At 48.2% G+C, this 26,133-nt stretch overlaps 1 long non-coding RNA gene across 2 annotated transcripts in view; it reads right to left on the bottom strand.

Moving 5' to 3' along the window:
• LOC141580887 (uncharacterized) overlaps nt 1-20,554 on the bottom strand; it is a 69,601-nt gene extending 49,047 nt beyond the window's left edge. For both annotated transcript variants that reach the window (XR_012513334.1, XR_012513335.1), the window contains exons 1-2: nt 20,125-20,554; nt 12,945-13,045 (exon numbers count right to left, since the gene is read on the bottom strand). This is a non-coding gene — a long non-coding RNA (uncharacterized LOC141580887). The remainder of the gene's footprint in view (nt 1-12,944; nt 13,046-20,124) is intronic.
• Between the last annotated feature and the right edge of the window lie 5,579 nt (nt 20,555-26,133).

The raw sequence follows: 26,133 nt of genomic DNA, 5'->3' as shown, positions 1-26,133 counted from the left end.
TTGGGGAGGAGTGGCTGGTAGTAAATGGAGAGTCAGGGTTATGGGCAGGGATTCCAGAGCTAAGCCACTGAGGTTTGAGTCCCTGCCCTACTCTGCCACTAGCCAGCGAGGAACTGTGGTCAGTTTATTTTTTGAGACAGAGTTTTGCTCTGTTGCCCAGGATGGAGTGCAGTGGCATGACCTCAACTCACTGCAACCTCTGCTTCCTGGGTTCAAGCCATTTTCCTACCTCAGCCTCCTGAGTAGCTGGTACTACAAACTCGTGCCACCAGGCCCAGCTAACTTTTTTGCTTGGTTGGTTTTTTGTTTGTTTGTTTTTGAGATGGAGTCTCACTCTGTTGCCAGGCAACAGTGTGGTGGAGCGATTTTGGCTCAGTGCAACCTCAACCTCCCGGGTTCAAGCAATTCTCCTGCCTCAGCTTCCCGAGTTGCTGGGACTACAGACGTGCACCACCACGCTCAGCTAATTTTTGTATTTTTAGTAGAAATGGGGTTTCACCATGTTGGCCAGGATGCTCTCGATCTCAGGGTCTGCCCACTTTGGCCTCCCAAAGTGCTAGGATTATAAGTGTGAGCCACTGCACCCGGGCATTTTTTTTTTTTTTTTAGTAGACATGGGGTTTCACCATCTTGGCCAGTCTCATCTCAAACTCCTGGCCTCAAGTGATCCACCCGCCTCGGACTCCCAAAGTGTTGGGATTATAGGCATGAGCCACCGTGCCTGGCCTTGTAGTCAGTTTCTTAATCTCAGAAAGTGACTGCCATGCCCCGGCCCCCTGAAATACAGAGTGAAGATAACAGTGATGGAACCCACCTCACTGCTTTTGAGGATTAAATGAAATCATCTATGTGAAGCACTGGGTTAGTGCCTGTCACATTCTGAGCGCCCATATGTCAGCAATTCTTGTTACTACTGCAGCAATTCTGTGACACAATGGTGACAACCTGCCCTACTCTCAGGAAGTCAAAGATGAAATTGGGTAGCTGAACTATCTGAAATTCTATTACACACGCACCTTTTATTGTAAACCACCTCAAATACTCTGTCCATATGCATAGATGTGTCCATAAGTGCATTCGGCCTTATACTAGAGCTAATAACTTTGTTCTATTTTAGGTTTGTGGTATGTTGTTCTAATGGGGCATATAACAAGTAGACATTGTCAAGTGAAATGAAGTGTACAAAAAAACCCTGAACAATGTACCCTCCCCTTGTGCACTTACATCTTTATTATTTTTGTTTCCCTATCTCCTCCCCCTTTCTGTTTCTAGAAGTTGACATAAATAAAAGCTATGAGATTAGAAGTAAATCTAATAGAAAGTATGCCTCCCTGAGTCTAAGTACCTGCTGATTCCTGGTTCTGTTCTAACATGTGTTTCATTCCTGCACCCGCTCTTAGTGGTTGGTGGATAGATTTTGGTTCCTGGTATACGTGATGACTTGACTGGCATCGCCACTCGATTTAACATAAAACTGGCAGCAGAACTTAAACTGAGCTTGGCCTCAAAGCGGTACAGTGAATGAAAACATTGTTCTGAGGGTCAGGAGATCTGGAGTTGTGGTCGGGTTCTAAGTATGTAGCCGTGGGTCTCTTCTTTCTGGACGGCAGCATCCCCTGAGACACGGCTGCTAAAGACCTTCCCATCCTGCAGTTTCATTCTGCGTTCTCTTCCCAGGTGTTCTGCCTGCCACCTGGGCATCTTCAGCCACCCCTGCCACCTGCCTCTCCAAGCACGTCCACTTGGGGGTTTCTTCATCCCGTCTCCATCTGCCTCCTGTCTTCACTCCTCAGCACCTTCCCCACCCACAACTACCACTGAGCTCAAGGCAATGCAGCCAACAGCTTTCCTAGTTGCTCTGTTAGGACCCGAGAGCCACATCCTCATCCTTCACATCAGCACTTCCCAATATGGCAGCCAAAGCCCCATGTGGCTATAGAGCCCTTGAAATGGGAGTAGTGTAAAATGCTACACTTTGAAAAATAAGCACAAATAGGAATAAAATAGTTCATTAATCTTGATCCTGATTACGTATTTTAGTGATATTTTGGACATATTGTGCTCAATAAACTATGTTAAAATTAATTTCACCTGTTTTTTAATGTGGCTACTAGAAGGTTTAATATTGGCTATTTGGCATTGCATCTCCATGGGGCAGACCTGATGGGCAAGATGACTTGGTAGGAACTTTCACCCCAACTTTTGTGTCTCAAAACTACCGTGATTACTGGCACTGATTAGGCAACAATAGTTTGTTTAGCCGATTCAGAACGCAGAATTTGACATGACATTTTAGGGTTCCTCCATCAGTTATATCATTAAGTATCACCTGAAGATTTTCTAAAGCAATTGTGTTTCAGTTTTGTAGTCTGAAGTCAATGGATTATTTTAAAGAGTAAATGGCATAAACAATAAACATTTAATAAGTGATACAAAAGTTATGATTTGAAAGAATCTTCCAGGAATTTTTGGAGTTCAAGAGAAAGCACAACCAAAAATTAAGATCTGAAGCAAATATGAGAATAGTGAAAAAATGTGTTTACGGCTGAATTGGCCTTAGAGCCAATATTATGTCATACTATTCTCTTTTTTTGGTTTTGTTTTGGTATATTTACATTTTTTTCCAAATTAAAATAAATGTCAACGAGGCATGTCAGTTATTTCATCTAAAAATATTCTAAGGGGATTCCATACCGTATTATTGTGACTACATATGTCACCACCCTTCTTCCATCACTAGTTCAAGTGTGAGTGGAATCTGTTTAAAGCTTGTCATCTTCAAGGAATTGGAAAAATCCTGTTTCTTACTGGTGTATCTCAATGAATGTAATCAGTTAAGGTTACATGGTACTGTGACTCCAAATAGTAATGACTGAGGCTATCTGTTTGCTCTTGCATCTGCTTATAATGAAGACCTAAACTTTTGTTGCTTCTGTCTATTCTTTCCTTTCTCCCCAAAGAAAATTACTCAGGATGAATTGTGTTGAAAGACAGCGTGTTTATAGTGGCCTCAGAAGTCACCTAAAGAAATAAGCCAGAATGATTGATGGCATTGTCTCATCTTCATAGCCTACACCTGAAGGGTTGTAAGGCTACAACCCAAAGGGAGGGATTGAAACCACCTTTGCAAAATTATGACGGAGACAGTGAAAGAGATCTAACTGAATACATCTTGCTTCTAACCTCCAAGCTGTTCTTGTTCGTTCCTGGGCATAGGCTGAACTAATTTTGGGAGGAACTTAGTTTATAGTTTAAAGAAAGATGGTAATGACCCTTTCCCAAAGCAGACCTCCTTCCTGCCTGGGGACTAAATTGCCTTTGCAGGACTAACGTTAGCCACAAGATTAGACATTATGGTTTAGGAGTCATACAGCTGGAGGCTACAAGATTCTGACCCTCCCTAAACTGCTCCTAAGATCAGGGCTTGAGATATTTTGCAGACCCTGCACTCGACAGTCAGCTGGCCCCACCCAGATCGACAAACTGGTACACCTGGTCTTGTGGCCGCCACTGAGAAAATTATTCAGCTCAAGAAGACAGCTTCGACTCCCTATGATTTCCTCTCTGACCAATCAGCACTCCCGGCTCACTGGCTTCCCTCAACTCATCCAGTTATCCTTAAAAACCCTGCTCCCCAAACGCTTGGGGAGACTGATTTGAGTAATAAAACTCCTCGGGTCTCTCACCAAAAAAAAAAAAAAAAAAAAAAAAAAAAAAAAAAAAAAAAAAAAAAAAGTCTTCTCAAGGGTGCTGACAGCAAAAGAACAAGCCGAACTGCTTTTGCAATGTTGCAGTTAGTAATTCCAAGATGTGCATGGGGAAAAAAGATAATTCGGAATTGTTAAAAGAATGCTCATGAAATTAGCTGGGGATGGTGGTGTGTACTTATAGTCCCAGCTACTCCCAAGACAGAGGCGAGAGAATCACTTGAGCCCAGGAGTTCGAGATTGCAGTGAGCTATGATTGCTCCACTGCACTTCTGCCTGGGCAACAGGTGAGACCCTGTTGCGGGGGCGGGGGTGGGGAAGAATGCTCTTGTAATCTAGGAAATAGTTTTAGCTCTTTAGCTTAGGAATAATAGTGATGTGTAAGATAAATGTCTAAATAGCTCAGCATAGTGATACAATTAGGAACAGAGTTGGAAGCCTTAGAGAGGGAGTTGAGCCCAGCTGGCTTCACCACACAGAGGAAGAAACCACAATGACTGTAACAGGTTGAAAGATCGAGGCTTTGTCAACATCTCACAGTAGAGGAGTAGAGGTGGGATGTGGTACAGACAGAGGGTAACCATCATGTGGCTTTATTAGAAGGAGTATTTCATTTATGTATAAAAGAATTACAGTTGGGCCAGGTAACCCAGCACTTAGAAAGGCCAGGGCAGGCAGATCACCTGAGGTCAGGAGTTCAAAACCAGCCTAACCAACATTGAGAAACCCCATCTGTACTAAAAATGCAAAGTTAGCCAGGCATGGTAGCACATGCCTGTAATCCCAGCTACTTGGGAGGCTGAGGCAGGAGACTCGCTTGAACCTGGCAGGTGGAGGTTGGGGTGAGCCAAGATGTCACCATTGCACTCCAGCCTGGGCAACAAGAGCAAAACTCCGTCTCAAAAAAAGAAGGAAATACAGTTGACCTTTGCGTAATAATGCTGGGGTTAGGAGGCCCACTCTCCTATGCAGGTGAAAATCCTCGTTTAACTTTTGATTCCCCCAAAACCTAACCACTAATAGCCTACCGATGACCAGAAGCCAATAACATAAACAGTTGTTGAACACATATTTTGTGTGTGATATGTATTATACTGTACTCTCACAGTAAAGCTAGAAAAAGGAAAATGTTATTAAGACAATTATAGGGAAGAGATAATATGTTTGATATTAAGTGGCAGTGAATCTTCATGAAAGTCTTCCTCCCCACCATCTTTGTGCTGAGTAGGCTCAGGAGGAAGAGGAAGATGGGTTGGTTTTGCTGTCTCCGGGGGTGGCAGAGGAGGAAGAAAATGTACATCTCAGTGGACCTTCACAGTTCAAACCCATGCTGTTCAACGGTCAACTATATATAGAGGATAAACCCGATTTCATATATATGAAGTATATCTGTGCATGTGTGTGATGTGTGTGGGTGTGTGTGTGTGTGTGTGTGACTTCCAACTGGTAAGAATTTTTCAGACAATGCTAAATTTCTTCTCTGCACATCTCCAATGTTGAATCCAGGATCTAGGTGGTCATCTTGCAGGGGTCCTTTGTGTTTTATTGGTGGCTGACTTCCCACTCTATGTACTCAATGACACAATGACATCTTGTAAAAAAATTCTTGTGTGCACATAGTAGATTTATATATTTATGGAGTACCTGAGATGTTTTGATACAGGCGTGCAATGGGAAAGAATCATGTCATGGAGAATGCATTTGTCTCCTTTGTGTTACGAACAATCCAATTTTAAATTAAAAAGTTAAAATTTACAGTTATTGTTGATTCTAATCACCCTATTGTGCTATCAAATAGGTCTTATTCATTCTATTTTTAATCCCATTAACCTTCCCCACCTCCCATCCAACCCCCTACTAACCTTCCTAGACTCTAGCAACCCTCCTTCCATCTCCATGGGTTCCCCCTGCTTTTTTATTTTTAGACAGAGTCTTGCTCTGTTGCCAGACTGGAGTGCAGTGGCATGGTCTCAGCTCACTGCAACCTCTGCCTCCTGGGTTCAAGTGATTCTTGTGCCTCAGCTTCCCGAGTAGCAAGACTAGCAGGACAGCACTTTACGAGGGAAGATGGACCCCAGTGTTAACTCCACTCTCCACCCCCTCCACGCCCTGGCCGCTGTCGGATACTGTCGGCCTCAGCACAGCCCCGCAGCCAGAAGCATGAGCTGCCAGTGTCCCCTCCCTCCCAGTCACAGCCGACGGACAAGCGCATCTCTGCCCCATTCATTGCCACACACGCCTTAAAAGTGTCCTCACGTAAGTTTGTGCCAGCCGGCGCGTAAACTGGGAGCCCACCATGCTGTGTGCACGCTCGGCTTTCCCCAGGCCGCATCCCTCCCCCATGGGACCACATCCCCTACTGGGTAGGGGGAGGCTCTGGAAACACCCCCACTCCCTCTAACGACGCAGTAAAAAAGCAAGACCAGCTCAGTGGAAGGGTCTCTTTCAGACATGCTTCCAGTCCCCTACAAAATGTTTCAGCTCTTTAGGTGAGGTCATGTTCTCTGGAGGCAAGCCCATAATCTTGTGGCTGATGTGGCATGCCTGGGACCTCTGTGGGGCCTGGGCAGCCTGTGCCCACCTCCTGGAGACAAGTCAGAGTCTAGGCAGCCCATTCCCTGGTCTCAGAGAACCGGAGTCATGGAGCAGAGAGAAACTGCAGAGAGACTTTCTCATTTGGAGGCTGAGGCCAGAGAGCCTCCCTGGAGTCACCTGAGGAGAGGCAGCATGGGGGCCCTCTTCAGGTCCCGAAGGCCTCAGCCAGGCCCGGCGACAGTGAGAGCAGCTCACTGATGAGAACCCCACCTCCAGTGACCCATGCTGCAGTCGCTGTGTCACAGATAAGCAGGCGCTGGCAGTTGGCACGTGCCCAGACCAACTCAGCCCACCTCAGCCCGGGCATTGGCAGTGAGAGATGCCAACCCCCATGGCTGCCCCGTCTCTCACCTGCCTGGCGGTGCCGGCCCCTGCTCCTGGCATGGGGCCTGTCTTCCGGGGAGGCTGGGGCAGTCCTGTGCTTGGCATCTCTCGCAGCAGCTACCTGGGCTGGGCTGACCTGTCTTCCTGCCATGACTGGATATTTGTATTAAACTTGAGGAGGGCAGATAAGGGGCCTTATGAGGCACACTCAATTCTTTGTAACCCTAAGCTCCTGGCCTTGTCTAGGTCCATTTGAAGCTCCGCACCTGCTTCGTGTCTTCCTGAATAAAAGGGAGGGTCATGCTGATGCCTCCACCCCAGGTCTTTGGATGAACAGCTCTTGATCACACTCTTGGAAGCCGACATGCTGGCTGCCATCAGCAGCACCCCTTGGGCCTGACTTCCAAGCCACAATTAATCTGCAAGCTGTGACCCAGAGTAGTGATGTCCTCACACTTCCAGAGCTAGCGCCCCCACCCGTATCCCCAGCACCAAGTCTGCCCCACACCGACGGAGCCTTGATTCCAGCCGTCAGCACACAGATGCACACACTGCTTGGACAATGGCCGGAGAACCCCCACGGGTCAGGCTGTGTCTCGCGGCTTCTCACTTCCATGGAGAAACCAGAAGATGGGTCTTGAACCAGACCCGAGGCGCGGCAGCAACAGCAGCAGCAAAGAGCAGTGAAAGCACGAACACCTACTGCGCACAAGCATGCCACCTGCCCGATTTCACCCTCCCAAGTGCATAGAGCTGGCGTCGCTATTCCTGCCGCACAGAAAAAAAAAACAGAATCCCAGAACAGGTAGACGACACCCAAGGTCACAGACCTAATCATTCAAAGCACTGCCCAGTGAGCAGATATGTGACTGTCTACCGAGCTCTAGAAGGCAGAAGAGCCACCAGGGAGGGTCACTGCAGGCAAGGAAAATAGCCAGGGACAATAGCCAGAGAAAGGCCTCACTCCAGCTGGGAAGAACGCGGCGCGTGCACCTAGCAGGAGCCCAGGAGTGGGGCGGGAGGGGGCCGCTGGGGGAAAGGGAGCAGCCACACATCAGGCCCTGCCTCGTGTGCACCTGGAGATGTGTCGGCGCTTGGTGTCGTTATCCTGCCCACTCCTTATGAGACCCCAGAGAAACAGAGACTCCTCCTGATTTTACAGCTGAGGACAGAGAAGCTCACACATCACAAATTGAATAATTGATTCAAAGTTACTGAAAGAATCAAAGGAGAGTCCAAATCTATTTCTTTTCTTTTTTTGAGGCGGGGTTTCACCATGTAGGCCAGGCTGGTCTCGAACTCCTGACCTCAAGTGATCCACCTGCCTTGGCCTCCCAAAGTGCTGGGCTTACAGGCATGAGCCAACATGCCCAGCCTCCAAATCTATTTCTTAATCTCCAGACCAGGGCTTTCTGCACATACCTCAAAGCCTTTGCTGCAGCTCCAAAGGCCTCAAGAACCACCACCGGCTACAAGCGTGGACCTGCGTTGGCGAGACACCCACCGGTCTGGGCCGAAATCCTTCATCTATGGAAAAGTGGGTAGATGGAGATCATCTTCAAGGTCTCTTCCAGCCGTAGAAAGAGTCACTTCCAGACCTTATCGATGCTGTGTGGGTGTACGACTCAAAGTCTGCTCACCGAGCAAGTTCTACAAGGTGACCTGGATTGAAACCTGCCCCAGGGACCAGGGATGATTTTTGTCCCCGGGACAGGGACCTGCGGGGCAGGACTGAAGCTTGGCTCCCGACAAAGATCCCGTTCTTCTGGATGCTTACTGATAGTTCTCTGTGATCACAAAGTGTCTTCCTTCAGGGGGACGGTGACTTGGACAAGCAGCCTGGAACCTGAAGGCACAGGCGGTGCTGGCCGCACCCTCGTGCAGTGCTCCACAGTGTCTCCTTCCTTGGGTTCCAAAGCTCTTACCAGGAAAGATTCTGGACAGTGAGTGGGAGTTGGCTCTGTCGTTACTTGGTGCAGGTGACATCAGGGTGAAGGATGGATTTGGGGTGAACTGTGAGTAGGCTGTTATCCATTGCCCTTGGGGTGCGAACCTCCTCATCCCCCTCCACAAGTCCTGGCTTTTTCATGGAATGGAGGAGTCTGGGAGGGCAGCTGCTCGGGAGCCCGTTCCACCTGGTTGCTCGGACCCCGGCAGGAGCCCTTGCCAAAGCACAGGGAGCTCCTGGCTGTGCCTTCTCATGGCACTCAAAGCCTGCCCACGCCTTCAGCCCAAGCCTGCCCAGCAGAGCCCAATCCACAGATCTTGCTGCCTTCAAAATGCCAGTTAACAAGTTCGCCCTGTTTTCCAGGGTCTGAAGCTGTTCCACAGAAGTAAAAAGGCCTTTAAGGCTGAGCGAGCAAACGTGTGCGAAACACAGCCCTGTGCCAGGTGGCTCTGGGATCACGGAGATTGTTATGAGCTGGATTCAATCCCCGTAATATTCTTCTATTGAAGGCCTAACCCCTGATACTCAGAATGTGACTCTGTTTACAGGTGTGACCTTTAAAGAAGTAATTAAAATAGAACGAGGTCATTATGTGGCCCTAATCCAATCCGACTGGGTCCTTGTACGCAGAGGAGATTTAGGACGAGGATACATCTGGAGGACACTCGTGTGAGGACACGGGAGAACTCGCCGTTTAGGAGCCAAGGAGGGAGCCCTCAAGACAAACCAGCCCTGCCAGTACCTTCCACTCTCCAGAAATGTGGGAAAATACATTTCTGTTGTTTGAGTCATGCACTCTGTGATGTCACAACCCAAGCAAACTAACACACAGATCAACAGAAAATCCCCCCTGAGCTCTGAGCATGACTGTGTAGCAGGAGGTTCCAGCACAGAAGACGTGACGTGTTCCATTGGGAAAGTCACAGGCCTCTCCTCTGACCCCTGCACTCCCCACTCTGGATGCTGGCTGGGGCCTCGGCATTCAGGGAGGCCCCTCTGGTGTCTCTGCCCACGGAGCTCCCTCCACGCCTGTATTCAGGCCCCGGCTCAGGAAGCTTCCTGGGAGAGTCAAGTATGCATCGAGCCTGTGCCAGACAGAAGTAAACTAAGACAACCTTCATGCTTTAAATCTCTCCCTCCTACAATTGCTGTGATCGACATGCCTCTTACGTCTGACATTCTAAAAGCAACTTGGTCTGTGTCTGTCTGTCTAGAGAGCTCTTAAAGGGCATGACAGCAAAACCATGACTTTAGAGATTCTGCATGGGCATCAGCAACAGCTGAATTAAATGCCTTTTGAAAGAGTGATGTATTGGATGCATTTGTTATTATTTTCTCTATGAACTATAAAGATCAATGCCACCTAAACTCTCAGGTGGGATCTCGTTTTCCTTGCCCCATAATGCACTTCCCCTGGCAAACTCCTACTCATCTCTCAAAACCCAAGGGTTTGTCTTTCTGAAGACAAAGCTTTCTCCACTAGCTGAGCTGATCAGCCCATCCTTAGAATAATCACTTTTTAAACCCAATGACAAGGGTGCTATGGGCTATTTGTGTCCACCCCTAATTCACACATTGAGCCCCTCACCCCTAATGTGGTAGGATTTGGAGATGGGGCCTCTGGGAGGTGGTTAGGTTTAGATGAGGTGGTGAGGGTGGTGTATTAAGTCATTCTTCACCGTTCTAAAGGAATACTGAAATTGGGTAATTTATGAAGAAGAGAGGCTGGAGTGGCTCACTGCCCTGCAGGCTGAACAGACATGGCACCAGCATCTGCTCGGCTTCTGGGGAGGTCTCCAGGAGCTTTTACTCAGGGTGGAAAGCGAATTGGGAACAGATGCATCACACGGTGGAAGCAGAAGCAGGAGGGAAGAAGGGGGTGCTACACACTGATGCAACCGGATCTTGCAACTACCCGCTCACTACTGCAAGGACAGCACCGAGCCATGAGGGACTTGTCCTGATGGCCCCCACACCTCCTGCCAGGCCCCACCTGCAACACTGGGGAATGATTCAACACGAGACTTAGTGGGGGCAGCATACAAACTGTATGGGGGGAGCCCCAGGACAGGATTAGTGCCCTTAGGAAGAGGAAGAGATTCCAGAACGTTCTGTGTCACTCAAGGACACGGCAGGAAGGCAGCTCGGCGTGGACCTTGAAGCTGGGCCTCCAGCCTGCAGAACTGTGAGACACCAACGTCTGCTGCTGAAGCTGCTCAGCCTGTGGCGTCCGGGGGTGGCAGCCCTCGTGGCGCACTTGCCCGTCACGTGGAGGCTCCTGCAGCTAAGGGGCTTCCACCTTCGCACTCAGCACCTGGCCAGAGTGTGGACATCCTCTCCTGAAGATTTCCAGAGGCCCAGGTTGAATCAGTGACTGCCTGGTTGCCACGGACCCTGTCTGAGAGCGTGAAGCAGCTGAGGAGTTTGTGTTATTTAAACTGGGGCTTGATTGTTTCAGTTCATTTTCCTCTAGGGGCAGGAGAACCGTGACAGGTAAGGCCTCTCACCCCACTGTTTTCGGGAGTGAGGGAAAGCAACCAGCCCTGAGTTGACAAGAAGACCATTCTCAAAGGCGAGCAAAATAGACTTAGACAAGCAGGCCCGTGGCTCCTTGACACTCCTCCCAGGCTTCCTGTTTGTCCCAGCCACCAGCATCCTGCAGGCCCCGAGGGGGAGGATGTGGACTCGCTGCTTGCCGGCCGCCAGCCCCTAGCCCAATGTCCCAAGCTAAAAGTCACAGCGACATGCTGGAAAGACAGGTTGCACAGGACGAGTGAAAAAGGGGGCTCTCCTGCCCATCAAAGGACACACCCGCCTGTGGTATTAAAGGATTTTCACCCGGCCTCGGAAACACTGCCAGCGCTGCTCCTTGGGGTCTGTCTGGTGGGAAGAGGCCCCTCCTGGGGCTCCCCAGACAGTAAACAGCTTCAGCTTCCTGCGGGGGTGTGTAGCTGCACTGATAAAAAACAAAACCAGCCCCATTTCCGATCCGGAGCTCTTGGGTAGAAAGTGAGTCCACATACCAGTGTGGGCACCGTAGTGAGACCTCACCTCTACGAAAAGTAAAATATAAATTAGCTGGGTGTGGGGGCTCAACCTTGCAGTCCCAGCTCCTCTGGAGGCTGAGGCAGGAGGATTGCAGCCCTGGAGGTAGAGGCTGCAGTGAGCTGAGATGGTGCCCCTGCACTCCAGCCTGGGGGCAGGGGGCAGAGCCACACCCTGTCTCCCCACCACCAAAAAAACAAAAAACAAAACACAAAAAAGCAAAGTGACCCCATGTGGAGAGAGGGCATCAAGGCAGCCTTGGCCCTCGAGAGGGTCCAGTATGTGAGCTGCTTCCTCTATTTCTAAGGCCTCTCACTGGGGGTGCCAGGTTTTAGGCACTTTTTTGTATTTTGTTGGGGGCTGGGGGGGTGCTTTTGATGATTCTCACCGAAACATTCTAGCTTCTGTGACCCACTAATTATTTGGGCACCCAGCTTTTTCCTAGACTGCCTTCCAAATTTAGTCCACTTACAGTTGGCCCTTTTTTCCTAGTTCCCTTTGAAATGGTCTCGGTTTGACTTCCCTTCCAGTTTCTCTCCTCGAAACTGCCCCCCAGCTAAAGTGGGACACGCGCCCCTCCTAACGAGTGACGCTGCCGCAGACCACAGTTGGGATCTGGCACCATCTACTGGCGAGCGAAGAGCTGCCAGCTTAGCTTTTGAATAACAAGGTGCCCATCCAAGTCGTCAGCAATGAGCTAGAATACAAACCTCGCACAAACGTGGGCACTAAGGGGAGTGCACACGGGACAGAGCGCGGGCTGCAGACACCAGGGACTCGGAAGGGTGGGCAGGTGAGGGGCAGGCGGAGGATGAGAAATTCCTGAATGGGTGCAACATACATTATTCGGGTGATGGATACACTAAAAGGCAGACTTGCCAGGCGCAGTGGCTCACGCCTGTAGTCCCAGAACTTTGGGAAGCCGAGGCGGGTGGATCACCTAAGGTCAGGCGTTCGAGACCAGCCTGGCCAACCTGGACAAACCCTGTCTCTACTGAAAATGCGAACAGATTAGCTGGGCGTTGTGGCGGTCACCTGTAATCCCAGCTACTCTGGAGGCTGAGGCAAGAGAATTGCTTAAGCCTGGGAGTCGGAGTTTGCAGTGAGCCGAGATGGCGCCATTGGGCTCCAGCCTGGGTGACGGAGCGGGACTCCGTCTCAAAAAAACAAAACAAAACTTCGAAGACTTCACCACTATTGAAGATATCCCAGTAACAAGATGGCACTGTAACCCTTAAGTTTATACAAATAAAACATTAATACAAAGATCAGAAAACGAAAGCAGCAGCAACCACAGACACCGCATGCGTGTGCGTCCTACTCACGGGAACGGGTTCCTGGTTTTGCCCTGTAGGGGTTCTCAGGAGGACAGTGTCACAGCAGCCAGGTCCCAGCAGGTTGGAGGTCTTCAGTTCGATCTCTGGCCCTGCCGTAGAACAAGAGCCATGAGCAGGTGTCCAGGTCTCACTGGGGGTGATGGGTGCCACTCTCCACCTCCCCAGTTTCTTCTCCTGCCTCCTGCCTGCTGCAAGAACAGAACCCAATTTTCTCATCAGCTGGCTCTCCGTGGGAGAGCTGAGTCAATGCCCCTGCGGGGAGCCCAGAACCTTGATTTCTGTACGTGACAGGTGGTTCTGAGACAGGTAGTGGCTGCATGTAGTGATGAGCCTGTTGGGGAAAAAAATGTCCCCAACTGGTAAATGTGGGTGTCTGGAGTATTCTTGTGTATCATCGACCTCACAGTCTCTACTGGCACGCACGCTTTGTGTCATTGAGTTCTTGTGTCACTATAAAAGATGACCCAAGTCTCGGTAATTTATAAAGAAAACAAGCCTCATAGATCTGAGGCTTCTGTTCTTTACAAAGAAAGAAGTAATTTATAAAGAAAAGCCTCAATAATCTATGATCATTGGCTCATAGATCTGTCGGCGCTACAGGAAGTGTGATGCCAGCATCTGCTTGGCTTCTGGTGAGGCCTCAGGAAGCCTCCAATCATGGCAGAAGGCAAGGGGAGCAGGAGGTTCACATGATGAGAGAGGGCATAAGATGGGAGAAGGGTTCCTTTTAAACAGTCAGCTCTCGCGTGAACTCAGAGTGAGAACTCACTATCACAATAACAGCATCAAGCCACCCATGAGGGACCCATCCCCACAATCCAAACACCTGTCCCTAGGCCCCACCTCCAACATTGGGGATCACATTTCAACATGAGGCTTGGAGGGGACACACATCCGTACCATGTCACACTTCCCCAATCTCATACCCCAGGAATCTGGGTCAGTCCTTCCCATCAATATATTACTGTCTTTTGCACAACTGGGGACTTTCTGGGGAGGGAGGGTTGTCCCCCCAACAAATGGCTTAGATCAAGCTGACACGTGGTGGGGGCATCCATTTTCACTCCTTGCAAAAACAGATATTTCTCCTTTCTCTTTTGGCACCCAAGGAAAGATATATTTGCTGCAAACACAAACCAGAAGGATGGTGTCCAAGAGCCGCAGAGATGGGGAATCATAGCACCCCCAGCCTTTGAGTCCTGTGGTGTTTGGGGATTTCAGAGGCCACAGACGTGGAGAAAATGTCCCACATGAGTCTCCTTCCAATCATCCCTTTGCTTTCACAGAATGAGAAATAATGCTCCTGAATGCACATGGCAACGCCTGAAGACGGTCTTGGGAAGAAATGTGCTGTGGAATGTTATGGATATGCATAGTCGCACATGTGAACATGACGCATAGATCATTATTCTTGGGCTTACTATTAATAGTAAAGTGTATTCATTTCCATGTTAACTGAAGCTGGCAGAGGATAGGAGAGCTCTGTGGTGGACTGAGCTGTTTCTGGAGCCAGATGCATCCTCAGTGGAGCCTGAGGTCCCCTGCTACTACTGGGTGAGTCTCTCTGAGCCCTGGTTTCCTTATCTGCAAAGCGTGAGAAGGTAACAGTTCTTTTCCTGTTGCTTGTTGGAAAACGCAAGTGAAAGAGTGCATCATGTCTGGCACATCATGTGCTGATAAAGTTTGCAATAATTATCTGAAGACAAGAGAACTCATTCAAAGAAGTCCAAGGAAATCAATGCAATTTTTTTTTTTTTTAAGTTCCAGGATACATAGGCAGAATGTGCAGGTTTCTTACATAGGTACACGTGTGACAGGGGTTTGCTATACTTATCAGCCCGTCACCTACATTTTAAGCCCCGCATACATTAGGTATTTGTCCCAATTCGCTCCCTCTCCTTGCCCCCCAACGCCTAAGAGGCCCCAGTGTGTGATGAATCAGAACCATAATGAGTTACCATCTCACACCAGTCAGAATGGCTATTATTAAAAAGTCAGGAAACACTAGATGCTGGTGAGGCTGTGGAGAAATCGGAATGCTTTTACATGTTGATGAGAGTGTAAATTAGTTCAACTATTGTGGAAGACAGTGTGGTGATTCCTCAAAGATCTATAACTAGAAATACCATTCAACCCAGCAATCCCATTATTGGGTATACACCCAATGTAGAGTTTTGACAGGTAGATTTTCTTGTGAATTGAAAACTATCAACTTTAGGCTAAAAGCAAGAACTGTTTTTTCTTTTTTTGGTTCAGTTTTTCATTAGAAAAGAAAGCTCCCCAAATGTAAGGAGGCAAATAAATGAAAGGAAAATTACAACTGTCGGGAGTCATTACATTGAAAGGCCTCCCTTGGGACAGGGTGGAATGAGTTGTTCCATTGCTGCAGCCACGAACCATTAGAGAATGCCCTTCCCGGGACTGGACAAAGTGATGCAGGCTAATTTTCCATGGGTGATGCCTGCAAAGGATGGGTTCTATTGGCCTCTGAGGCTTGTGTTTAGGTGACTGCTATCTTTCCACATGGAAAATCCCCATTGAATATGGGAATCATGGCCACGGGATCCTTCACATCTCATGATGGTCAGGTGCCCTTCCTCGTTCATTGCCCTGAAGTCCAAGCACCAAAAGGCACTGACCTGTTGAAAACATGAGGTCAGTCTGCTCTAACTACAGCTTTTCTGAACTGCAGCCATTGGAAAGCCTTGCTAGTATGATACCCATCCATTAGAATTGTTAGTACTACGGCTTCAGGAATGAATAGAAGAATTTAGCCTGTGCGTGGGCAACATGGCTCAAGAGCCCTGGGTTCGGGGTCAGAGAACCTGGTTTCAAATCCTGTTTACAGACCGTGTGATCTGCAGCAGGTTCGTCTTTCTCACCTCCATGCATTTTTATGTAAAATGAGGTAATAAAAACTATCTAGGGGGTTACAAGGAAGGAAAAAACAATGTATGTGAAGTTTGTTGTACAATGCTTAATGTGTATATATAGAGACATGTATACACAATACATATACAGATGCATAATGTGTCCATACATACATGTATACATTAAGCATTGTACAACTAATATATATATATACATTGTACAATTTATATACAATATATTATATCTATTAGTTGTACAACTATGTATACACATTGTACAACTATATAAAATCTGCGTATGTAGGAGAAAAAGGTTTAACATATCAGTAATGCTAAGATCGTTGGCCCGGTGCAGCGGCTCATGCCTGTAATCCTAGCACTCTGAGAGGCCAAGCGAGGCGGACTGCCTAGGCCTGGGAGTTCGAGACCAGCCTGGGCAGCAAGGTGAGACCTTGTCTCTATTTTTTAAAATAAAAGATTGCCAGAGAGTGTGGAAACCATAAGAATACACTTTTAGAATGTTTACAAATAGACTGCTTGTCAAACACTTCCTATTCGTTTGATAAGGCAGGTTGGTACCAAGCAACGTCGTTACTGTAGGTACAAGAGGACTCGTCTATCGCCTTGAGACTCTCAGTAAAATCTCTGAAACTTTGGATGGCTGTCTCTTTTCCACAGGTTTTTATTTGCACATAAAACGTTATGGATGCTGCCATGCGCGTTAGGAGAAAAGCAGACACTGGCAACACCAGGGACAAAAGATGGGACCAAAGGCCACCACCCACAGACCACACATAGACGGAGGGAGCCCGTGGAGTGCAGGTGAACTCGGTGTAAATTTCTGCCGGATACGGTCCCTCCGGCAGAAATTTTATTGAGTGGTAGCAAACAGCAGCATGGAATGCCTGTCTCACTGGGGATGTCCCCGGCACTGCTGTGTCTGGCTATGTTTTGGGTTGTGCAGCATGTCTGCCCCAGTTCCTCCTGCGTCCAGCTGTGTTACCGTCTCAGAAGCCACAAGACAGCGTATGCGTCATGGCTGATATGCCCATCCCCGGTGTCACATTGGCACGCCCGTTCCCTGTAGCCTTTCAGACTCAAATCTAAGCCTTCTTGTTCTAGTAACTGCATGTACCGGGCAATAACAGCAGTGTTTGTTATAAAGCAATTGAGTCTCGGAGAAACAAATTTTAAAATGTCAAATTCAATACATTGCATGGGAAGGAGGTGGCGTTTTGAGGAACAAGAGAGCCCGAAGTCTACCTTTTGAGAGTGACATCAAAGGGAGGAAAGTGGTTCGAAGTAAACAGTGGTTTATATTGGATGGTAGCTGAGGATTGTTGAGATGGGATTCTAATTGCATTGAAATATATATATTTATATATTTTGAGATGGAGTCTCACTCTGTTGCCCAGGCTGGAGTGCAATGGTGCAATCTCGGCTCACTGCAATCTCTGCCTCCCGGGTTCAAGCAGTTCTCCCCTCTCAGCCTCCTGAGTAGCTGGGACTATAGGAACCTGCTACCACGCCCAGTTTATTTTTGTATTTTTAGTAGAGATGGGGTTTCACCATATTGCCCAGGCTGGTCTTGAACCCCTGACCTCAGGTGATCCACCTGCCTCTGCCTCCCAAAGTGCTGGGATTACAGGCGTGAGCCACCACGCCCAGCTGAAGTATTTATCTTTTTAAAAGCCTACCTCCTAATTGTATTTCATCTGCATAATGAAAAGACATCACACAAGGAGACAACATGAAGACACAGAGGAGAATGCCACACCAGGAACTGCAGCCACGTCGCCGGCCACCACCCAAAGCCCCGAGGCGTCACAAACGGCTCCCCTGCCCGCTTCACAGACAGCACGGCCAGGCCCCTGCCACCATTCCAGGCTTCTGCCCTCCAGACCGGTGCCATGAGAGATTTCTGGTGTTTGAAGGCACCCGGTTGGCGGTGCTTTATTTCGGCGGCCAAAGGGAACAAGGGGAGAGTTTGGTAAAGAAGGCTTAACTTCTCGAGTAAGCAGGTCTCACTCTTTAGAGGGGAGAGCCCGTGGCGGGCTGGTGGGCCTCTGTATTCTCCAACACACATGCACTCACACACACTCACACACTGACACCTTTCCACACACACATTTTAACACACAGACACATTCACACACATTTTCTTACACACATCAACACATGCACTGATCCCCACATTTACACACACACACTCACACATGTAAACACATCTCCACACTGACACATTTCCACGCACACATTTTAACACACACATTCACACACATTTCCATACACACATCAACACATGCACTGATCCACACATTTCCACACACACACACATACACTCACAGACACATAAACACATTTCCACTCTGACACATTTCAACACATGCACTCACATACACACACTGACACATTTCCACACACACATTTTAACACACAGACACATTCACACACATTTCCATACACACATCAACACATGCACTGATCCACACATTTCCACACACACACACACATACACACAGACACACGTAAACACATTTCCACGCTGACACATTTCAACACATGCACTCACACACACTGACACACTGACACATTTCCACACACACATTTTAACACACAGACACATTCACACACATTTCCATACACACATCAACACATGCACTGATCCACACATTTACATACACATGCACACTCACACACGTAAACACATCTCCATGCTGACACATTTCAACACCTGCACTCACACATTTCAACACACACACACATTTCCACACACCCTGACACATGTCCACACATACACATTTCCCCTCACACACACTGACACATATTTCAACACACACATTTTACATACACAGGCACAGACACACACGCTGATACACATATTTCAACACAGACATACTTTTCAACACACAGATGCACACGTATTGTAACACACACTGACACTTGTCAATACACACACATTTCAACACACACTGACACACTTCAACACGCACATATTTCAACACAAACATGCACTGACATTTCAACTTATACAGACACATTTCGACACACACACGGACACACACTTTTCAACACATTCACACACAGACATACAAATACACATACAGACACACATTCAAACACATCCACACACTAGCACGCACACTCAACACACTCCTACTCAACACCCTCAGCGCTCACATACTCTAACACAAATCACTCAAACACACATATTAACATACACACCCACTCACTGAAACACATTCCCACACTTAGATTCACTCACACTCACACCCACACACACTGTCTCTCACATACTCACAGCCCTCAGGGGCCTGTACTATCCCTTATCCCTCACACGCACATCTGTCTGTATTTCAGTCTGTCTGTCTGTCCCCAGGGACAGCGTACGTAGGTCACTAGAAAGAGAACGGAATCCAGCTAGTGTTCATTCTCTCAAACAGATTGTAAAAACTGCTATTGCCTTCTGATGCTTTAACTTCTTTATTCTAACAGAGGCTATTATTGTTAGGATGAAATAATTCTTCACTTTTTTTTTTCTTTTTGAGACGGAGTCTCGCTCTGTTGCCAAGCTGGTGCAATCTCAACTCCTGGCAACCTCCGCCTCCAGGGTTCAAGCAATTCTCCTGCCTTAGCCCCCTGAGTAGGGGGACTACAGACACACGACACCACGCCCAGCTAATTTTTCTATTTTTAGTAGAGACGGGCTTTCACCATGTTGGCCAGTATGATCTCAGTCTCCTGACCTCGCGATCTGCCCTCCTCAGCCTCCCAAAGTGCTGGGATTACAGGCATGAGTCACCGAGTGGAGACGAATTCTTTAATTATCAAACAACGAGAAACCATTGCCTCCACTAACCTACCTTTATGGAGTTTCATCCATGCAGCAGACACTTATTTACGGAACTCTTTTGTATGTTTTCGATGCCATGCTAGTTTATGACAAATTAAACAGACATGGCCCCTGCCCTTGAGGGGGTTACTTCTTTAAGCCACTGAGCACACAGGCAGCAAATCTATTATGAATTGTTTGAGCGCCAGGGGCAAAAACCAGCGGAGAATGGAGAGGTGCTGAACTCCCCGCCTCAGCCCTGTCTCCCGACCGGCTTGTCCTCCTCCCCACTCAGCCCCTCCGGCTGGTGGTTGAAGCCGGATCCTATTATTATGATAAACACAATCCTTCCAAATCTCAGGGTCCAAGACCCCACTGCCAAGATTCTTTCTCCCCAGCTCACTCCCTCCCCCACCCTCCTTCCAACGATCCTTCAACACCTGGACGCCTTTTCACCCTTCCTCACCCTGTGACTTCCTTTCTTCGGACTCGGCTTAAATCCCATAGCAGTCACGAAGGTTGCTGCCTTGAGCTCCTTTCCAGCGTTCTTGTCACTCTGCTGTAGTGCAGCGGTCAGGTCCCTGGGTAAATGTGCCCTCCATTCAGCACCCGCTTAACCCTGGAGGCTGGGGCACACTGCACAGCCATGGGGACCAGTTCTCCGGAAGGTCTCTATCATGAACCCACGGAGGCCCCTGAGCCGGCCGGGAAACCATGTTAGATGCACCTGGTCCAGTCACCGCCGCCCTCCCAGAACACTCTCCTCCAACTGATCTAGCCCCTCCTCCACCATCATCCTGCTCAGCTGACACCCTCAAATTTTGCTTCAGTGAAAAAATCAACCTGTAATTACGAGTCAGGTTTCTCCAGAAAAACAGATTTATCATGGGGATTGGTTTTTATGGAGGCCCACAGTTTGCAAGCTGAAAACGCAGGAAAGCTGCTGGTGTAATTTAGTCTTGAGTCTGAAGGTCAGAAAAATAGGAGCTCCAATGATGACGGAGGAAGGGAGCAGGTGGCCGTCTCAGCTCAAGGAGAGAGAGAATGAACCCTTTCTTTGCTGTTGGTTCTATTCCTGCCCTCAGTGGATTGGATGCCCATCCACACCGGTGGGAGCACATGCTCTCTTGTCAGGCTCCCACTGCAAACACCCACACGGACACACCCAGAAAGTTCTACCAGCTATCTGGACTCCCACAGCCCAGTCACGCTGACCCAGAAAATGAACCAGCCCGCAGTACTAATCCGAGAGGAACTTCCGTGACACCCACACACTCCCTTGCTACTCTTCCTGCATGTGTGTCCTCAATCCACCTTACAGGGGTCTTTTTGTATTTTTTTTTTTTTTTTTTTTTTTTTTTTTTTTTTTTTAGGACAGAGTCTCACTCTGTCACCCAAGCTAGAGTGCAGTGGTACCATCTCAGCTACTGCAATCTTCTCTGCCTTGGGGTTCAAAGAATTCTCACGCCTCAGCCTCCTGAGTAGCGGGATGACAGTCATGTGCCACCATGTCCAGTTAAATTTTTGTATTTTTAATAGAGATGGGGTTTCACCATGTTGGCCAGGCTGATCTCAAACTCCTGACTTCAAGTGATCCAACTGCTTTGGCCTCCTCATGTGCTGGGATTATAGGCATGAGCCACCATGCCCAGCCTACCTTCTTATTTTTGAAGAGACAAGCAGATGGGGGTTAACCAGACTGGCCTCAAACTCCTGGCTCCTTGATGTGCTGGGATTACAGTGAGAGCCACTGCGCCTGTCCTACCCACCTTCTCTCCTGCATCTGTGGATGACTTCTGTGCTGGCCACAGCCAGCCCTCCCTGTGAGTGCTGTCACCTCGTACCTGCCTAGGGGCACTGTGCAGACATTCTCTCTTCTGCAGCAATGCAGTGAAGAAATTCTGTGTATGGACATTCATAGAATGACTAGACAGCTCCTCATAACTGTACAGTTTCTCTCCTTATTTGAATTTTTGAGAGTTAAAATGAAGCCAATGAATAACCTTGGCAAATCTTTAGTAGAGTTTTAGAAAATCAGTATTAGAATTTAAGTGTTATTTTCAATGTCTTATACACAGTATTTAAATATATCATCTTTGAATTAAATCAAATTTGTTTACTTTTTTTTTTTTTTTCTTTTTTTTGAGACGGGGTCTTGCTCTATTGCCAGGCTGGAGTGCAGTGGTGTGATCTTGGCTCATTGCAACCTACGACTCCCTGGTTCAAGTGATTCTCCTGCCGCAGCCTCTCAAGTAGCTGGGATTACAGGCACATACCACCAGGCCTAGCTGATTTTTGTATTTTTAGTAGACTTGGGTTTTCACCATGTTGGCTAGGATGGTCTCAATCTCCTGACCTTGTGATCCGCCTGCCTCAGCCTCCCAAAGTGCTGGGATTACAGGCGTGACCCACCAGGCCCGGCCTTGTCTACTTATTTTAATGTGTTTATATGATAGTACTAATCTACTAATCAGGTGGGTTGGGTATGTTACAGTAACAAACAAAAACCACTGCAAAAACTCACAAAAATCTCAGGAATCAGGACCAAAAAAGGGGTTGGCGGGTATGGTGGTACATGTCTATAGTACCAGCCACTCTGAAGGCTGAGGTGGGAGGATCACCTGAGCCTGGGAGGTCAAGGCTGCAGTGAGTCATGACTGTGCCACTGTATTCCAGCCTGGGCAATTGAACAAGACTCTGTCTCCAAAAACAAAAAACAAAAAAAGTTTTTTGGTTTTTTGTTTATTTGTTTGTTTGCTACAGCTTCCAGGCCAGAGCGGCTGGCAAAGTATCCCTAAGGGTTATTACGATCTTTAGGGACCCACACTTAAGGAGGCCCCCTACAACATGTATTCCCGGGATGGCTGCCTCAGGAGCAGGAAAGGTAGCAAAGATTTTGAAAACTCCCTGCAGAGGCACTTTCACACTTCCTCGGTCAAAGCAAGTCCCATGGCCAGGCCTAACTTCAAAGGGGACAGAAAGTACAATCATTGCATGGACTCTCTGTGAAAGGCCCTAATGGCATCATAATGAGAATGGAGTCCGTTACTGGCACTGCTGTAAAACACATGTCCACATTTTCTGTTTTAGGATGCAGATGATCAAACCTTTGTTTTCAATCCCGATTGTCCAGTTTTCCAGATACTGTCACCTTGCTCTACCGTCCTTGTTAGGAACGCTGTCTGCAAACACGGTCTGCCTCACTGCTGCCCTTTCCTGGTTCGGGAGGAGCACAGCCGACAGCCAGCGTTCCGGTGGCAACAGGTGAGCTGTGCCTCTGGGGTCGGCCAGTGCGTCATCCTGGGCGGGCAGGATTCCTGAGCAAGCTCAAAAGATCAGCAAAGCTTGGAAAACTCAGCCCTGAGGAAGTGCAGGTGACTTTGGAGAGGGGAGTGAGTGTGGGGTCTGCAGTGGGTGCAGGAGCCTTAGAGAAGGTGTCTGGGAGATGAGGAGCAGCAGCTTTAGGAGATGCTTGGATGGGGTCGGGGAGGAGATGGGACAGCAGGCTGGACAGAGCCCCTTCCCTGCCTGCTTCTGCCAACCGCCAGCCTGGGATGCTGGATGAATCTCTCGGTTTTTTCTTCTTTCTCTTTCTTTCTCTTTCTTTCTTTCTTTCTTTCTTTCTCTTTCTTTCTTTCTTTCTTTCTTTCTTTTTCTTTCTTCCTTTCTTTCCTTTCTTCCTTTCTTCCTTTCCTTTCCTTTCTTTTTGGAAACAGAGTATCACTCTGTCGCCCAGGCTGAAGTGCAGTGGCACGATCTCAGCTCACCCTAACCTCTGCCTCCCAGGTTCAAACAATTCTCCCACCTTAGCCTCCTGAGTACCTGGGATTACAGGTGCCCATCCCCATGCCCAACTAATCTTTGTATTTTTTTTTTTTTTAGTAGATAGGGGGGTTTCACCATGTTGGTCAGGCTGGTTTTGAATTCTTGACCTCATGATCCACCTGCCTTGGCTTCTCAAAGTTCTGGGATTACAGGAGTGAGCCACCACGCCCAGCCAAATCCCTCAGTTTTCTAAAGCACAGTTTTGTTACCTGTAAAATGAAAATAATAGGACCAATGCAAGGATGAGGTTGAGTTGATGCATGCGACAGCCTCAACACAGTACCTGGCTCCATCAGTGACAGCCTCCATTATTACTTAATGGAATGGAGAGCTGGGATCAGATTTTGCTTGGTTACAATCTGCCGTATAATCAACCCTCCTCCCCACCCCGCAACCTGCTCCCAAAAAAAAAAAAAAAAAGCCCAGAACTAAGATTGAGAAGCTTCGATTGTTCTAATCCGCTCTTCCCCTCCTCCAAGGGGATAAACTCTCCACTGGCTTTAAGCCAACAGCCACCCACACCTTGACCACGTGAAGTTTCTCCTGTCTGCCCCCGCGCCCCCGCCCCAAGCACGAAACGGGCACCACGTGATGTGTTTTCACTGCTCCAATTTTCCACTTTCCAGGCCAAGACGAATTGACAGAACTTCCAACACACTTCGCAGAGACAGCGACCGCGCAAAGCTGCAGCTCACAGCCTTGTCCGGTGGCTGGGAGACAGGATGCACGCTGAGCCGCTGGGAGGAGGGACAGAGGGAAAAGTGCCTGCAGCTGCTGGAGCACCCACTTGAGACGCCTCCTGTGTTCAATCAAGTTCAGAGTGATTGCTTCCTCACTCCTCCTGGCAAAACTGTTCGGCTTGGCCCCGTGACAGCTCCTTGTAGAGTTTTTCCAACTGATGTCATTCTTCCTAAGTTCCGCCAGGGTCCCAGCTAACACGATTGTGTTCCACTGGCATCCCGACCTCCACCAGGAGGAATTCGAAGGCCTATTTCTGTGAATATGTGGCAGAGATCCCAGGCTCCATAGAGGCCTTTTGCACTGGGGACATGGTAGAAAATTAAGCCCTACAGGTAACCACCTACCTGCACAGCATGAAACCAGCTGATTAGAGGGCTGAAGGGACAGATCCATGGATGGGATTGAGCGGGCATTAACACTGAGCCTTCTTGTGAGCTGACTGTGTGAGACTGTAAATTCAGGGGCCACTGAGCACAGCTGTGTGAGCTGTGTGTTGCAGCAGGCGTCTGGGGAGCTAAAATCCACCCACAAAGGGGAGCTTTTCTGACTTGTACAAAGGGCCGTAAGCGGTGGCTTGGACCTGAGGCTCTACCATGCAGTGAGTGCAGAGATGGAGAGATGGGGAAAGGAATCAACCTTGTAGAGGGGAAGAGACCAATACGAGCAGCACGTTCGCTGTGTTCAACTAAATACGGCCTGAAGGACTCTGTACTTCTGTATTTGAGTCCTGTGGATGAACCGTAACCTAGCTTAAGAGGCAGACAAAATTGAAGATGTAACTTAGTAGTATGTGCCTCTAACAATAGCTAAGCCTGGCCAACGCCAGCAACCATACTTCCACCAGCCATACACTGCGGAGTGTTCAAACTGTGTTCAAATAAGGCAAACACCAACCTCTAACCAACTCAGGTGCTCTATACCTCACTCCCGATTTCCGTACCTCATTTCCTTTTTTTTTTTGGTCTATAGATCTCCTTCCACCACTGGGCTGTGGTAGAGTCTCTGTGAATCTGCTGTGATTCTGGGCGCTGCCCAATTCTTGAATCGATCATTGCTCAAACGTTTTAAAATTTAATTCAGCTGACTTTTTTTAAAAAATCAACTGCTATAGTATTTAAGGTTAGTTTCTTTCCCTTTTTTTGAAACTAATATGTATTGAGAGTCTAGTATGCCAGATGCCACGCGAAGCACTTTACTGATGTAATCTCAAAACTGCTTTCGGGCTCCCTGCAAGACAGACAGATGCTACCCACTAGACCCATGGCGTGGAGCGGGAGGCGCAGCCAGGGATCCCTGACCAGAGGTAGGTGGCCTAGCCGCAGGCCTGCTCGACTCGAAATCACGGGTTTCCCTTCACAGTGACTGCTCTGTCCTTCTTGAAGGACTGTTCAGTGAGGCATTTTGTTTTCCACCCTGCATTCATAGATATTATGTAAAATTTCAAATAGTATCTTTCTGTGAAATGAAAAGCGTGATGAGAAAGGACCTTGAAAAGTGCTAAGTCTTACAAACATGGCATTTTATTTATTTTTATTATTATTGTTTCTTGAGACAGAGTCTCATTCTATTGCCCAGGCTGGAGTGCAATGATCTCAGCACACTGCAGTTCCCACCTCCCAGCTTCAAGCGATTCTCCTGCGTCAGCTTCCTGACGAGCTGCAGTTACAGACACCTCCCACCACACCTGGCGAATTTTTGTATTTTTAGTAGAGATGGGCTTTCACCATTGCTGGCCACACTGGTCTCGACCTCCCAACCTCAGGCAATCCGCCCGCCTCGGCCTCCCAAAGTGCTGGGATTACAGGCATGAGCCACCACACTCGGCCAAAGATGGCATTTTAAATAATGTCATTAGACATTATTGCACACGTGCTACAGTTATCTCTTGTTAGGATGCAGTGAACAGCTC

Source organism: Saimiri boliviensis, chromosome 13 (genome assembly GCF_048565385.1).
Source record: "Saimiri boliviensis isolate mSaiBol1 chromosome 13, mSaiBol1.pri, whole genome shotgun sequence".
Classification (NCBI taxonomy): Eukaryota; Metazoa; Chordata; class Mammalia; order Primates; family Cebidae; genus Saimiri; species Saimiri boliviensis.
The sequence above is the reverse complement of the archived record's forward strand: the minus strand, read 5'-3'. Positions and strand labels throughout refer to the sequence as shown.